Raw genomic sequence first — 14,975 nt, forward strand, 5'->3', positions numbered from 1 at the left:
TGCCCCTTCTTAGGTCCCAAATTCTCGCACCAGGGAGGCCGAACCAGGCATCTGAGCCGAGAGGGCAGGAGGGGCGCGGAGGCTGGAGAGAAGGGGGCCGCGGGCCGGGCTGGGGACGCCGAGACGGAGCAGGGTCGCCAGCAGGAGCCTGGCCCCGCTCGGCGCCCCCCGTCGCCCCGGGCCGCCTGGAACCCAAGATCCGGCCTCTCGCTGCTCCCTGCACTCAGCGCTTCCCCCGATTTCATTTTATTTTATTAGTATTTTGTCCGACTGGTTATCAGTATCCTCCGCCTCGCGTGGTGTTCAAATGCAAGGACGCCCCGGGTTCTCTTGCGAATCTTTGTGTGTGCACCGGTCTTAAAGAAGTGACTCAGTGGCAAGTGTAGTTCTCCGTCCCTTTCAGACCAGATGGGTCACCGGCTGTTGAAAAAGAATCAAAACCTCTGAAAAGGTTTGTGACTTAAATCTTTTAAAAGTTCTCAACGCTTGTTTGTTATGGTCATTTTTTTTGTCCTTTTCTTTCCTTTCTCTTTTAAAAACTTGGCTAATTTGCGTTTTTATATTTCCTCTTTGATTTTTTCTTTCCTTTTTGGGGGATACAATTGTTTTTAAAGGGGGGAGGGTGGTGGTGGTGGTGGTGGATTTCGTTAGACCCGAAACTGTGGGGCGGCTTTCTCTCTGGGCGAGCGCCGTATCCCTACACATGTGACTCCCCACCACACACGATAAATACATAGATAAGATTACCAGAAAATTGTACCTGGAGAAAACGAGGCAGATGTGGAAGGATCCGGGAGCGTGGTCTTCTCTTCTTTTATGGAAATCCGCAGGCTCCAAGACCGCGAGGGAAAATTCAGCGCGCCTCAACCCCTCCCTTCTTCTCCTTTTTTGTTGTTGTTGCTGTTGTGGTGGTTGTTTTTGTTTGTTTGTTTGTTTGTTTGTTTGAAAAGCCCCTAGAAAGGGAACTTTCCCTGGGCCTACCGGAAACCCGGCCTTGCTCTCCCCTCTCTCTTGCAGGCGGCCATAAATGTTTTTCTGCTTCTGTCCATACCCGGCGGCAGGTCCTCCCCCAGCACCTCTGCGGCCCGACTGGCCGGGACCCCTGGCTCTGGCCATCGCCTCATCCATCTCTGCCCCCTCGTCTGACCCTGTCCGCTTGCTCTTCTCTTTAAAACAGGGGCTCCAGAGACCCCAAAGCCACTAATCACCCCCATATGTGGGATCCCTCCCCTGATCGCACAAAGCAAAAGCCAGAGTAAAAGAAGCAGGAAAGAGTGGCCTCCTGGCTCTCCCTCTCCTCCTCTGGCCAGAGGACCTTGTCTGGAGAGGGGGTTCCCAAACCCAGCCCCCCGAGGGCATAGGAAGAAGCTAACTTCCTTCCTTCCTTCCTTCCTTCCTTCCTTCCTTCCTTCCTTCCTTCCATCCTTCCTTCCTCCCTCCCTCCCTTCCTTGTCTTCCCCTCAGATGCTGTGATCATGACTCCTTCCCCTGGCCCCTCCTCAAAATATCTCCTCTTGCATTTTATTGTTACCCTGCTAGGGAGGGACTGTTAACTACTGTTTTATTGTTATTTATTATTTATTGTTATTATGACTGTTGTTAGAGATTTGTTCACCGGGTTCAGGGGACAGCAGCCAGGCCCAGAGGGAGGCCTGCTTCTCACACATGCACTTGCGTGCACACACACACCTAGCACACTGCACACTCACAGGTATACGCCCACAGATATCTGCTAGATGCAGGCCCCGGCCTGGGAGGCAGGAGTCCTCCTACCCCAGCACACAAACACCACACTGCCCACGCATCCCAGCAGCATTCAGGGCAACCACCACCCGAGCCCCAGCCCCAGCCCCATGCCGAAACCCACAGACACCGAGCTTGTAAGGAAAGCAAAATACATAAGAACCCACTTGCAGAGATCCCTTCTCTCCCACAACCTGGAGGGGTGAGTCAGGCCTCTGTCTCTTTCCCCCAGTCTCTCTCTCTCTTTCTCTTTTTTTCTCCTTGTTTACAGCTTCAGAGAGCTCAAGGCCCATAAATCTTAAGGGGCCTACAGAGCGCAGAGCACATTTGTATGCATCGTTAGGACTCGCTAATACCTAAGCCCATTAACGAGCGTGTATGCGCGTGGTTTCCGGTGTGTATTAACTTATAGTTAAATTCTGGAGGAAAGGGCATTGTGAATTAACATATACCAAATCCATCACCAGCTTTTGTCATATCATATTAGTCAGCCATGGGTTTGGGGGAGCTGATTACCTCAGTCGGGGTGTACCCACCCTCCAAACTTTCTGGAGCAAGTCTAGGGGTGGGTTTAGGGGAAGGCAGGACACCCCTACCCCAGCCCCAGTCATTCAGATCCCTCAGGCCGGCGGCTGCACACCTGCGGGATGGTGGAGGGGCTGCGCACCAGTTCAGGAGGCCATCGGCGGCGGCGGCGGCGGCGGCGGAGGGTGGCGGGCGAGGGGGAGGCCCTGACGGTGGCGGGCCCAGATTGTGCTGGGGCCACGGGGCTGCTTGGCCCATGGCCGCTGGTCTGTCTGGTTTTCGCTTTCGGAGAGAGAGGAGAAAAAAGGCAAGTGGAGTCGCTAAACTTTAATTAAACCGGAGAGAAGACGGTGGGGGGAGGAAAAAAAAAAAAAAAACGATCTGAGGAGGAGGAGGAGGAGGCCGAAGGCCAAGGAAAGGAAGCGAGGCGGGGCAGGCTCGGAAGCCTGGCGATCTCTGCAAGGGGCTGAAGGCTGGGCTTTCCCCCCACCCCACCTACCCCGCCCTCACCGTGGTTAATTCTAGCCCTCTTAAAAACAGATAAATACCTGAAATTAAAACAATAGAATTTTTAAGGGAAAGGGGGAAAAAAGGAAAAGAAAGACAAGGTAACGAAAAAGAAAATCCTTTCTAATTATGGCCAGGTGTTCTTGGTTCCAATGCTTCAGATCCTATTGGAACCCCAAGGATCTGTATAATTGGGCCCGTATAGACAGAGATGAAAGATGCCAGTTCTAGAGAGAAAAGGGGGAGTGGAAGGTCCATCTCTTGGGGTCCTGTAGAAAATGCCATAGACAAGCTAAATTATTGTGTCCGTGTGGATCCAGTTGCCTATTTAAATACAGCAAGCGGGGCGGGGCGGGGGCGCCGGCCGAGCGGCCGAGCGGCCGAGCAGCGAGCGGGCGGCGGGAGAGAGAATGTCCCCCCCTCCTGCGCGCGCGAGAGCAGCTCGGGGCCTCCGGGCGAGGCTCGCGCGGGCTGGGCCGGGCGGGCCGGGGGCCGAGGCCGGGGGCCGAGGCCGGGGCCCGGGGCCGGGGGAGGGGAGGCGGGGGCGGGCCCTCCCCGGGCGCTGTGAACTTTAGCTGGGCCGCCGCCTGTCAGCCCCAGAAAGCGTTAAAGGTGCAGCAGCCCGCGCCAGCCTCCGCAGCCGCCTTTGTACGCGTGATTTATGACTTCAATCTTGGTTCACCGAGAGTTCACACGGCTTTCGCTGCTGTTGAAGGTTAAAAGATGGTCTTCGCTTGACAAGTGGGACTATTGAAAATTCCTTCTTCTTCGTTTTTTTTTTTTTTTTTTTTTTTTTTTTTTTTTAAAGAAGCGAAGAGCGGAGGCTCAGAAGAGAGAAAATTTGGGGGGAGGGGACAGGAGTTGCAGGTGGGGAAAAAATGGTAGATCAGGAAAGTTTGTTCCCCTACTTTAGGATTTTTTCGTAGCTAAGATTTTGGAGTACGTTGGGGAGGCGGGTAGAGAATAGGAGGAGCTAGGGAAGGGATTTAATGATCTCTGGAGGCCAAAGGAGTGGCATTTTAAGAGAACGCAAGTCGTGCTTCCACAATTAATTATCTGGATAATTTGGATCACGCCTAACTGATCCCTCTCTTGAGACCAAAAGTGGGGCCAGGGAAGGAGCTTGAAGTGAAGGGTGGTTGTGTGGTCCCCATGGCAGTGGGTCCCCCCTGGGTGTGCTGCGCTGACCATCCACCTAGGCCAGAAGCAGATTTTCAAGCACATCCTTGCACCCACAGGTTTGGAAAAGAGTGCTTTAGGTCCGCTTGTGCCAACTCCCTTCATCCTGAGATGTAGCCTCACATGCAGATTTGGTGCAACTGCTGAGGCTGATGGGAAAATTGTAGAATTGGGATTGAAAATTCTTTCTAATGCCAGATCCTCTTGGCCACTGGCCACTTGCTCCTTCTTTCTTCTAGAATATTGAAGAAGGTGGTTCCACAGCAGAGATGGTGGTCAAGGGTCTCCTAATGGCCAGAAGATAATAAGGCCCCTTTGTGGTCTAAGGCATTGAATTTGGGGAGAAACAGGAATCTCTCCTTTTCAGATTCCCTGAGAGAGAGGAGATCTGGAGCTGTGAGGGTCTGAGTAGCTCTTTGAGCTTCCTTTAAGAGATTTAAAAAATGGGAACTTGGAATTATGGGTGTTGGAGAGGAGAGCAGCAGGGAGCTGGGTCTGGGGGTGGGTATGCCTCCTTGGCCCTGTTTAGGCCCCACCACCAAGACATCCCATGATGTCTTCTCAGTAGGTCAGCGTCAGCCCCTCGAACCCAGACCCTGGAGCTAACAGCATCCACACTAGAAGGGGTACTCCCTGTTTCTCTTCCCACCTAGAACTGGAAGACCTTCCACCACCATGAGGCCTCCTAGACAATCTCCATGAGAAGGGAGGAGAGAGAGGGAGAAGAGACACCCATCTTTGTATAAAAAGCAGGACAGGCAGCAGGGGCCAGAGAGACCACAGAAATCCAGGGTCTAGGTTCTGAGGTCCCTTTGGCAGGGTAGAATGGGGAGGAAGTGTGGCCCTGTGTTTAGAAGCATGGGGGGCGGGTAATAGCCGTAAGGGGGAACCCACCAAGCAGCTCATGAATCTCTTCCACGTTCTGGTTGGGAAGCAGAGGAATGATCTTCAGGGCCTCTGGAAGTAATGGCCGCAATGCAGTCCCCTTCCCACCCCCTCCAACTGAATTCCTCCCTGGGAAATAATTTCAGCGGGCTTGTGCTTATCTGCAAGTCTGGAATAATTATGAATTATTAATTCATAATTAAGACCGTTGATTGTGGCCGTTGTTCTCCAGTGGGCTCATTTATTTCCTTCTCCTCTGTGAAGCACAGGGCACCCTCTGTTAGCCCCTGCCCTCAGAACAAGCAAACTGAGGCCTGGTCCTCTGGAAGGCAGCCCTTGAACTCGGCCCCTGTGTGGAACGGTTGCCACATTACCAGTCAGGTCATGTTTGCACCTCACAGAGTGTTTGCGCTCCATTAACCACCACCCACTAACTTCAGATTTCAAAGCGCTTTGTAGGCCTGGCTCCTAGAATGATGGAGTGGAGACTGTGAGTAAGACTCCAACGAGAGAAGCAGGTTGGCCGAGCTGTGTGTGGAGACAGGGGGTAAGGCCTGGTGGCAAAGGACACCCAGGTGCGACAATCCAAGTGATCTGGGATCAAGGGTGGACCTCCTGCCTCCCCTGCCCTAGGACAAGCTGGTCTCCCTCAGCCCTCCGGAGACCCCTGAATACTGGCCCCTCCTTTTCCTGGCCTCCCTTTCCTCCTACCCCACTCCCTTGAGGCGGCAAAGGCTTCAAGATACACCATGCTCTTGGATGTTTGGGGGTGGGGAGTGGGATCTGCCCGTTGTTTCACATCTGTAAGGGCCTAGAGAGGGAGAAAATTGTCTCCTGTGAGATAATTTCCATCCGAATCCCTGCCTGCAGCTCACCTCCCCCTGCACGGAGACATTTTCTTCATTCCCTCTCCCCTCTTTCCCTGCCCTCTGAGAATGCTGACCGGGATAGGGGTGGTGGAGGGGGGGGGGGGGTGGAGGCAGAGGCAGTTCCCAAAGTTGCATCTAGAGAAAGGCAGAAGGTAGAAAATGAAGGAGGGGGTTCAAACCTCCTATTTCCTGAGAGTTTTAACCTCTGTTCCTCAAACCCAGATCCGCACCCCAATCCAGGGCCTTCCCTCCTCCTTCCCCCAACTCTGCCTCATGGAGGCAACGCCTCCCTCACGCTGTGACTGCCCTGAGAACTTTACTCTGAGAACACCTCCACCTTTCACAGGACGTGTGGGGACCCAGCCCCTGTGACTTGCTCAGTGCCCGCCTGGTCCAGAGGGGACCTGTGGCCCGGCCAGCACATGGCCATTTCATGTCCCAGTGGAGCAGACCGTGGAGACATCTCAGCTGCCATCCCAGACCTCAGCTGCTCTTTCCCCAAGTCACTCCAGCATCCTTGGTCTCCCCCAAGCCAGGAGGCAGGTAGGAAGCCCCTCTGGAGAGTCCCCGGGAGTTGGCGAGCATATTTTAATTTACTGTCTGATGGCAAATAAAGAGACCTTGGGAAAAAGGAAAGGAGCGACTGCGCCCAGGCGCCCTCCCCACCCGCCCCTCCTCTGGACATTGGCTTTCTCGATGAAACAGTGCGCTGTTGTTCTTGGACAACCATTCCCCACCATCTCCGTTCGAAGGGTTTGAGTTTCACCCTCCGTTCACCCCCATTAATCACCCCGGCCGCTAAACATCACCCAGCCCCCTCTGGCCCTTTCTCTTCTTCTTGCCCTTAGTATTCATGGCGGGCATTCCTCACTGCTGCGTGCCTCACAAAGACCCCTCCTCTGACACAAGGTCCCTCCCCCTCTCCAGCTACCCGGTCCTGGTCCTCGGTGGGCACAACTCACCTTTCCCAGCGTTCTGATTGCCGGCTCCCGCTCCTGAACCCCTTCCCCCAGCTTTCTCCACCACCACTGCCCCCTTCCCTCGCCACACCTTCTTCCTCTTGGTACCTCCGGTCATCCCCACACACCCCGGCCCCTCCCCCCACAGCCCTCTTTTCTCCGAGCTCCATCCACATGCCCCCTTCTTGTCTCCCTTGCCTTTCCCCTCCCCAAGATGATCCCCAGGCCCTTCCCATACTAGCTTTGAAGCCCTTCCAGCCCGGAGAATCTGGGAGAATCTGTAACAGTGGTTACAGCACAGGCTCTGAGTTCAAATCCCAGAGCCGTCACTTGCCAGTTTGTAGAACCCGAGGCAGATTCCTTCACCTCCCTGAGCCCTCCATAAAATGGACATACCCACTGACCTCACAGAGTTGTGTAGATCCGATTAAATTTTATTTGCATAGATCCGAGCATTCAGCAGGGGCTTGATAAATGGTAGTTATTAATATTAGAAGCTTCTGGTAAGGGGAATAAAGGATGCTCTTCAGATTCCAATAAAAGTGAAGGGATTGTCCCCTCCACCACCTGAAAGGGAGTGATAAAAATTACATAGTCACACAGAGGAGCAGGGCCCCCTCACCAGGGAGCCATACTCTCCTGTTAGCCCCGGAGGGTCTCATCTGTTGCCGCACATTGGAACCCACTGGGGAGCTTTAAAAAATACTGATGCCCGGGTCCCCCCCTCCAGGGATTCTGATTTGGTTGGCCTGGAGTAGTGCCTAAGCATCTGGTTGGAAAACTCTTCCGGTGATGCTAATGTGCAGCCTAGGGTTGAGGTATGGGCCCTAGGAGGTGATATGGGAGGCGAGAGGCTGCCAGCTGAGAGCTCTTCCAAGTGTGGGCATTTTCACAGCCTCAGCCCTCATTGCCTCATTGGGGGAGGGTGCCACTTAGCATTGGCTTCTCTGGACACTTCAGAATTTTAGAGACTCTCATCTTTTTCATTTCCTACCATCACTAGGGTTTTGAAAGGGGCCTCCCCAAGAGGAAACAGGGGAATGGACAGATTGACCTCGGAGAGGCCCCTCTCTCCTCAAAAAAGCATCCAGTCCCAGACCACCAGTGACAGAGGCAGAGGCAGCCAGTAGGAGAATTTGTAGTTACATAGTAAATGGAATTTCTACCTGGTTGCTACAATAATAGGCCAAGCAATTAGGATACAAGTTTCCAGGATCTTTTCCTATATTTCCAAAAAGATAAATCACCCCCAGGAACAGAATCTGCATATTGTAATTAACTGATAAATATTTCATGCCTGATTCAAACTTTCTCCTCTTCTATTTAATGGCCACAAACTTGAGCGCAGAGGAATCAGGGGAGTGAGGAGAGGGAGGGAAGGGAGGCTCCACTTTGGCTTTGGGGGAGGGAGAACCTGTCTCAGCTGCCTTGTTGTTGACTTTCCTCCTGTTCCTTTAAGGAAACATTGCTCACCTGGAGAAAATTGGGTTGCAGGTGGTAGAGGGTGTTGCCCCCCCCCCCGACCTCCCCCAGGGGAGGCCAGTTTCTGGTGACCCCCCCCCCGGGGCACCGGGGGTGGCAGGCTTGGGAGTCCAAGGGCCCACTGTTTGAATACAAGCACCACTTTGCCATTTATTAACCGGTTGGCTTTAGGCCATTTACTTAATTTATCTGAAACTCAGTTTCTTCATCTGTGAAACAGGCGTAGCAATCTTTTCCTTGTAGGACTGCCTGTGCCCAGCACGTTCTCTAATACATACTATTATTATCAGCAGGAACAACTTATAATAAACAGTCACCCCCCCCCAGCACTGTACCCATTCCTTTGCCCTACTCCATCCACCCCAGTGTTGAAGGCACTTAAGCAATTAAATGCTTACCCTGAATGCAGTAAATACGTATCTCATTTAATCAACAGAACAACCCTATGAAAGGAGCGTGTTATTATCCCTATTTATTGTTTGTGTTGTGCAAATGAGGGAGCTGGGGCTTGTAGAACTTTCTGTCTCACCCAGCTAAGTGGAGAAGAGCACAGACTGTGTGGTTTTACATTGGGGCTCTGCTGTTCAATGAATAGCTGTGGACACAGCATAAGCTCCTGAAATTAACCGAAGTCTCAGTTTCTACATCTGTAAATTGGAAACATTCATGGTACCTCCCTGGAAGGTCATTGGGAGAGATGCATGTACAGGGCCCAGCTCAGTACTGGCACACAGTAGGCGCCCAGTAAATACTAGCCGGCATCTCTAACATCACCATTGTCATCACCATCACCATTATACCACCAGTGGCATTCCTGGTGTCTCCTGCTCTTTGGTGGTGTTGGGAGGTTAAGTGTGTGTGAGGGTTCTCCACAGGCCACAGAGCAACTCTCTCATTAACTCCCCCACCCCCCACGCACACTTCAGTACCCAGGACTTGGGAAAAAGGACACTAAACAGATTATGACTCCATTTCGGGAATTAAATCAAAACTCAAGACTAACTCAATTTGGTTCCTGACGAGAGAGAAAGGTTAAAAGGGAGTGAGGAGGCGTCTGGGTGTGCTCTCAGAATTGTAATTGGTTCTGGATCCTTGCCCCGGGCCCCTCTGCAGGGCCAGCCCCCCCCGCCCCCCCCCCATGGGGATCCCTTGGGTTGAAGGAGTGGAAGAGCCTTAGAACTCTGTGTCACCCAGAAGTGGGTGAGGGGGCTGGGAAATCGTCTGAGAACATTTCCCCAAGAAGGATTCTCTCCTCACAGCCCTGAGTCAGCCTAGCCCTGGATTGAAGGGGATCCCAAGACAGGATAAGGAATGAGGTTTCGGTGAGTGGGCGGGTCTCAGTAGAGTGGAGGAAGGGTCCTGCTCCAGGCGGCCACCTCCCTGGAGAAATGTCGCGCTGCTGTGCTTCTCTTTAAACACAGGTTAGCAACGCTGACTGCCATCTCTTACTTTCAGGTGTACTTATTAGACACCCCAAAACATTATATGACATGCGGACGTGCATAAACATATGTTCTGTGTGTGGATATCCACCCAGCTCTCATTCCGAGCAGTACATTAGCCTGTATTCTTCTGAGCACTGTAAACTAAAAGTGAAAATCAATTTCAGCTTAAGGGAGACGGTAATTTCCCCCCGTGTTTTCTCCTTGGCTGTTAACACTCTCCATCCAGGCTTGGAAAGACCATTATTTCCTATTATACAGAAGGGGAAACTGAGGCTGGAGACAGATGAGTGAGTGGCTTGTTCAGAATCACAGTTGCAGCGTAGGACCCAAGGATGATTTCAAAACAGAAACCGAGGTCTCCAAGGGAAAGAGGGCAGGGAGAGACCCCATCTCAGCCCTGACCCGGAGGCCGCAGGCCTCTCCAAAGCCAGGTGGGTTGGGGGCCCCCCGCGCCTTGGAGGAGGGACTCCCGGGCTAGCCAAACAGCCGGCCTCGGCCTCGGGCGAGAGCGTCGCCAGCGCGTCCTCATTCCGCGATTACTGTCAGGGGACCATCCATCAGCGCCGCCCGGGACGCTCAGCCCAGACTGCCCGCCGCCCGCCGGGGTCTCTCCAGATCGCATTAGCGAGGGGAGAGGGCGCGCTTTGGCACCACTGCGGGGAGGGGGACCTGGGCAGGCCCCAAGGCTGCTCTGGGACCCCCCTCCTCCCAGCTCCCGCCCTGGAGCCTAAGGGCGCTGAAGGGGGCGCTAGAACCAGCGAGGGGCAGGGAGGGGAGCCCCAATACGGAGGCTCCGGGGAGGGGGCCGGGGCATGCTGGGAGGAATGTCCAGAAGCAGAAAGAGAAACACCTGTAAAGGGCGAAACAGGAGCAAGTTGGCTGGCGCGGGTGGGGGGAGGCACTGAGCAGGGGTGCAGAGAATGGGAGAGAATTCGTGGGAGAGAAGGGTTTTACTGGGGGGGGGGGAGGAGAATTTGGAAAAAAGAGAGCAAACAGGTTGCTGGGAACCTTAGGGATAAGCTACGGAAGCCCCCTCACATTACACATGGAGAAACTGAGGCCCAAATGGGGGGAGCCCGTATCCAAGGCCGACTCCATCTGCTGGCTGGCCTAGCTTTTGGCCCCCAGGCTCATTTATTCAGTCAATACATGAGTTTTGAGTGTCTGCATTGTGCTGGGCACCGGGGCTGCCTAAAGGATGCAGGACCAGCTCCTGCCTTCCAGAAGCTGCAGTCTGTCCTGGGCCGGGGGAAGGGGCCTGACCACCCAGAGGAGCTCCCTCACCTGCAGCCAGGAGGGGTTCTAGGAGCCCCACCTCTTCTGGCCTTTCCACCCCCCTTGCCCTCTGCTGCTCTGCATCCATCCTCATGGCCTGTGGCAGCTCAGCTCCATAGAGGAACCCCTTCCTTCACGCTCCATGGGGCTCCCCAGGAGCTGAGACAGGTGCTTAGAAGTTTGGCCAACTTCTTTTGCCTCCCGTGGTCCACAGACTAGACCTGAAAGCAAGACCCTTATTCCTTGCTCAGTTAGTCTTCCGGGGATGGGCAACATCCCACAGTAACTGTGAGATCAAAGCAGGCTGTGGTAGGCAGGACTGAGGAACTTGTCCATGAAGCACTTTCGGGTTCCACAGTCTGGAATCATTTTTTGCTGGGACTCTAAAGCAGCTGTCCTTTCCTGAGGGCGGGGCTGGCACCATCTTCCAGGGAAGGACTTGCCCTCCTCAGTCAGATTCTCCAGTGCCCGGGTATGAGGCTTTGTGCAGTTGGAGAGAACCTGGTCCCTGTCCGTGGGGTTTGTGCTCTAGACACAGATGAGCTGACATGTCCCTGGCTTCCCCACAGTCCCTGCGACATCATGGCATCCCCAAATCCTTTGCAGGCTCAGGTCATCTCCTTCCTCCTGCCTCTGGGGGACCTGAGTGGTTCCATCGAACCCCTCACGAAACCTCTCTCCTCAAGCCTGTTCCCAACAAACAGGATGTGTCTCCCTCCTTCCCCATTGTCCAGCATCATCGCTTTGACTTGACTTGGGATTTTGTCGTGACCAAGGCCGAAGCGGCACAACTTTTCCACAAACATCCCTCCCTCCAAGTCATACTCACCCAATCTTCAATGGCCAGGCAGCGAGTGGGGACAATCTCTCTCCAAGAGCTCTGGAAACTTCTCTTTCCTCTATCTGAAACAAGCTCTCTTTTATGCTCTGAGGTTGTGGTGGTTGTTTGACAGAAGGGACCAGCTTTCATCCACAGCCCAGGTTAGATTTAGAGGGAGGCATATGTGAGAGTTTCCAGTTCCAGAATCTTTGCCTCTGTGCCAGTCCCCAAGGCGGTGTGAGGCTCAGGAAGGGAGAGAAATGAGCAGAGGAGGGAGAGAAATGAGCAGATTATCAGGGATGGGGCCCCCAGAGGGCAAGAGAGGTGGACACTCTTCAAGTTCCAGACCAAAGACCCACAGGCGAATTTCAGCATTATTCCTTACTGCAGGCAAAGTGAGGCCCTCGGGATCTAGTCCAGTGGAAACGCCTGGGAAAAAGGCTATTGCTGCAGCCCCTGACACTTTCTCCAGAGGAGGATGTCAGGAGCGGTGTTGGAAGCTGAGAGGTTGGGCATAGACTGAAGAAATTCTTCCAGGGGCATGTAGACGAGGACGTAGAGCGTCCAGCCCAGCAAAGCATCCAAGGAAGGAGGCCTTGGCAATAACTCTCTGTGTCTCTGTACTAATTCCACACATATTGTCTCGTGTGATCCTCGGTGCTGGGTTCAGCGCCTGGCACAGAATACACGCTTGTTGTACAAATGGATGAATGAGGAGCCGTGGGAGGAAGGTCACGCTCCGCGCTTATAGATGAAGAAACAGAGGCACAGAAAGGTTAAATGACTGGCTCAGGGTCACGTGTCTTGTCACGGGCAGGGCTGAATTGCAGTGGAGAGCCACTTTGGTGGTCGGGAGAGGTGGAGAGGAGGGAGGCAGGAAGGGAAGGAATAAACTATCAGATGCACATGGAGGGGAGTGGGGCACAGAGGAGAGCTCCGTAAACACGCAACACTCTGAGAAAGATGGCATTTAAGACCACGCACCTTTGGGGCGCCTGGGTGGCTCAGTCGGTTAAGCGCCCGATTTCGGCTCAGGTCATGATCTCGCGGTCCGTGAGTTCGAGCCCCGCGTCGGGCTCTGTGCTGACAGCTCAGAGCCTGGAGCCTGTTTCAGATTCTGTGTCTCCCTCTCTCTGACCCTCCCCCGTTCATGCTCTGTCTCTCTCTGTCTCAAAAATAAATAAATGTTAAAAAAAAAAATTAAAAAAAAAAAGACCACGCACCTTTTCAGATGCCTCTTTGGGGGGAGGGGGTGGTGGCGCCTGGGTGGCTCAGTAGGTTAAGCGTTGGACTTTAGCTCAGGTCATGATCTTGCTGTTTGTGAGTTTGAGCCCTGGGTCGGGCTCTGTGCTGACAGCTCAGAGCCTGGAGCCTGCTTTGGATTCTGTGTCTCCTTCTCTCTCTGCCCCTGCCCTGCCTGCATTCTGTCTCTTTCTCTCTCAAAAATCAATAAACGTTAGAAAAAAAAAATCTTTAAAAAAAGGATGCCTCTTTGAAGGCTGATCTGTAGCATATGCACAGCCTTGCAAACAACATGGACAGGTCAAGGGGGAGGACAGACCACTGAAGACCAAGAGAGAAAGCTGACCCTGTCAACTTTCCAGAGTCTGGACACCTGGCCACAGACGTTTGCTAGCCCCTAAATGCTGTGTGACATCAGACCAGCCACACCCCTCTCTGGCCCTCTAGAGAACGGAGATACCAGATGAGGAGGAGGGTGCAGAGGGGACGGAAGGGCTAGGTCAGCGTCCTCAGCGTAGCCATCGCAGGCATTAGGTTCCCGCTTCCCTGGATCTATTCTTTGTTGCTGCTGTGGTTGTTTTGTCCTGTTTTAATTATTTTATGTCTTTTGAATAGGAAATATATGTACGTGGTTGAAAACTCAAAAGGCACCAAAAGTGATACAGTGACAAGTAAGTCTCCCTCCCATCCTCGGGACTCCCAGGCCACCCGGGTCCTGTCTCCATTATTACCACACCAACCACTATCTTGTATCCGTCTCCAAAGATACTTTCTACCTCGTGCGGCTTGTCCCCTGAAGTCACCGCAAAGCTGAGCTGAGCACTGGGGATTTGAGGAGAAGTGCTAAAGGCCCACACGTGGACCAGTGGGGTCTGGGGCACCAAATGCTGTCAGTCTCCCCTCCCACGCCCTAGGAGCTTGGAAGCCTTGCAGGTGACAGGGAGGGGTGGGGCCGGGCAGAGGCAGAACCTGCTCAAGGGCCTGGCCTTCCACCCTGCCATCCCATGGTCTCTCTCACAGGCCTGCAGGGCCCTCGGCATCAGCCTAGCCTGCTCGGGATCCCCAGCGCACACAGCTCCACACCTTCCCTCTTCCACCTGTTGCACGGTTGGCAAGTCTTTCTTGATGCCTCGCTCCACTTCCTTCTACTCCAGGTGCAGCCTGGGACCTTTTATTTTCCCCTCAGTGTGGGGGGGGGATCCTCCTCTTGGAGATGGTGACTTGGTTCCCTCCCCCGCCCCACGTACGCAATCAGCCACCCTCTCCCCACCTTGAAGGCCTCTGAACTCCTGGCCCAGCCATTACTGCCAACCACGTCATGCTTGCTTGGCACATCCCTTCGGTATTATTAGCCCAAATTACACTTTGGCCGTGGAGATGAGGAAATCCCAACCCAAAGCCAAGTCTTCCAGCAGGGGGTAAATCCAGGCCAGTCCCTTTGGCAACTGAATCTCTCCTTTTTGGGTGATGCACTGGCCCAATCTTGCACCGTACCCATCTCCTAGACTCCCAGATCCTGACACATGGCCGGTAGTGAGATAAGGCCCAAGTTAACCCCACACCTGGGATGGCCTCCCCCTGTCTTCCTCTCCAAACCCTCCCCTGGTTAACCTCATCCTTCATATTTACTCACTAAGCAATTATTGAGCACTATTCCAGGTCCTTGGGATGATGCATCAGTGAACAAAACAGAGAAAGACCCCTGCCTCTGTGGAGCTTACATTTTAGCAGAAGAGACAGATAATACACAATATATTTATTAAATAGGTAAACCATATTGTATATTAGAAGGTGATAGGGGTATAGAAAAAAAAAAACAGATCAGGGTCGGGGCGCCGGGCGGGGGCGGGGGGCGGCTCAGTCGGTTAAGCATCCGACTTCAGCTCAGGTCATGATCTTGCCGTCTGTGGGTTCGAGCCCTGCATCGGGGTCTGTGCTGATCGCTCAGAGCCTGGAGTCTGCTTCAGATTCTGTATCTCCCTCTCTCTCTGCCCCTCCCCCACTCATGCTCTGTCACTCTGTCTCTCAAAAATAAATAAATGTT

At 53.5% G+C, this 14,975-nt stretch overlaps 1 long non-coding RNA gene across 1 annotated transcript; it reads left to right on the top strand.

Annotated features, from left to right (window-relative positions):
- The first annotated feature begins 366 nt into the window (after nt 1–366).
- LOC102963649 lies at nt 367–14,691 on the top strand. The gene is made up of 3 exons (XR_006219431.1): nt 367–451; nt 13,547–13,602; nt 13,697–14,691. It is a non-coding gene; the product is annotated as an uncharacterized LOC102963649 (long non-coding RNA).
- Nucleotides 14,692–14,975: the final 284 nt, after the last annotated feature.

The sequence above is a fragment of the Panthera tigris genome, chromosome B4 (assembly GCF_018350195.1).
Source record: "Panthera tigris isolate Pti1 chromosome B4, P.tigris_Pti1_mat1.1, whole genome shotgun sequence".
NCBI classification, from domain to species: domain Eukaryota; kingdom Metazoa; phylum Chordata; class Mammalia; order Carnivora; family Felidae; genus Panthera; species Panthera tigris.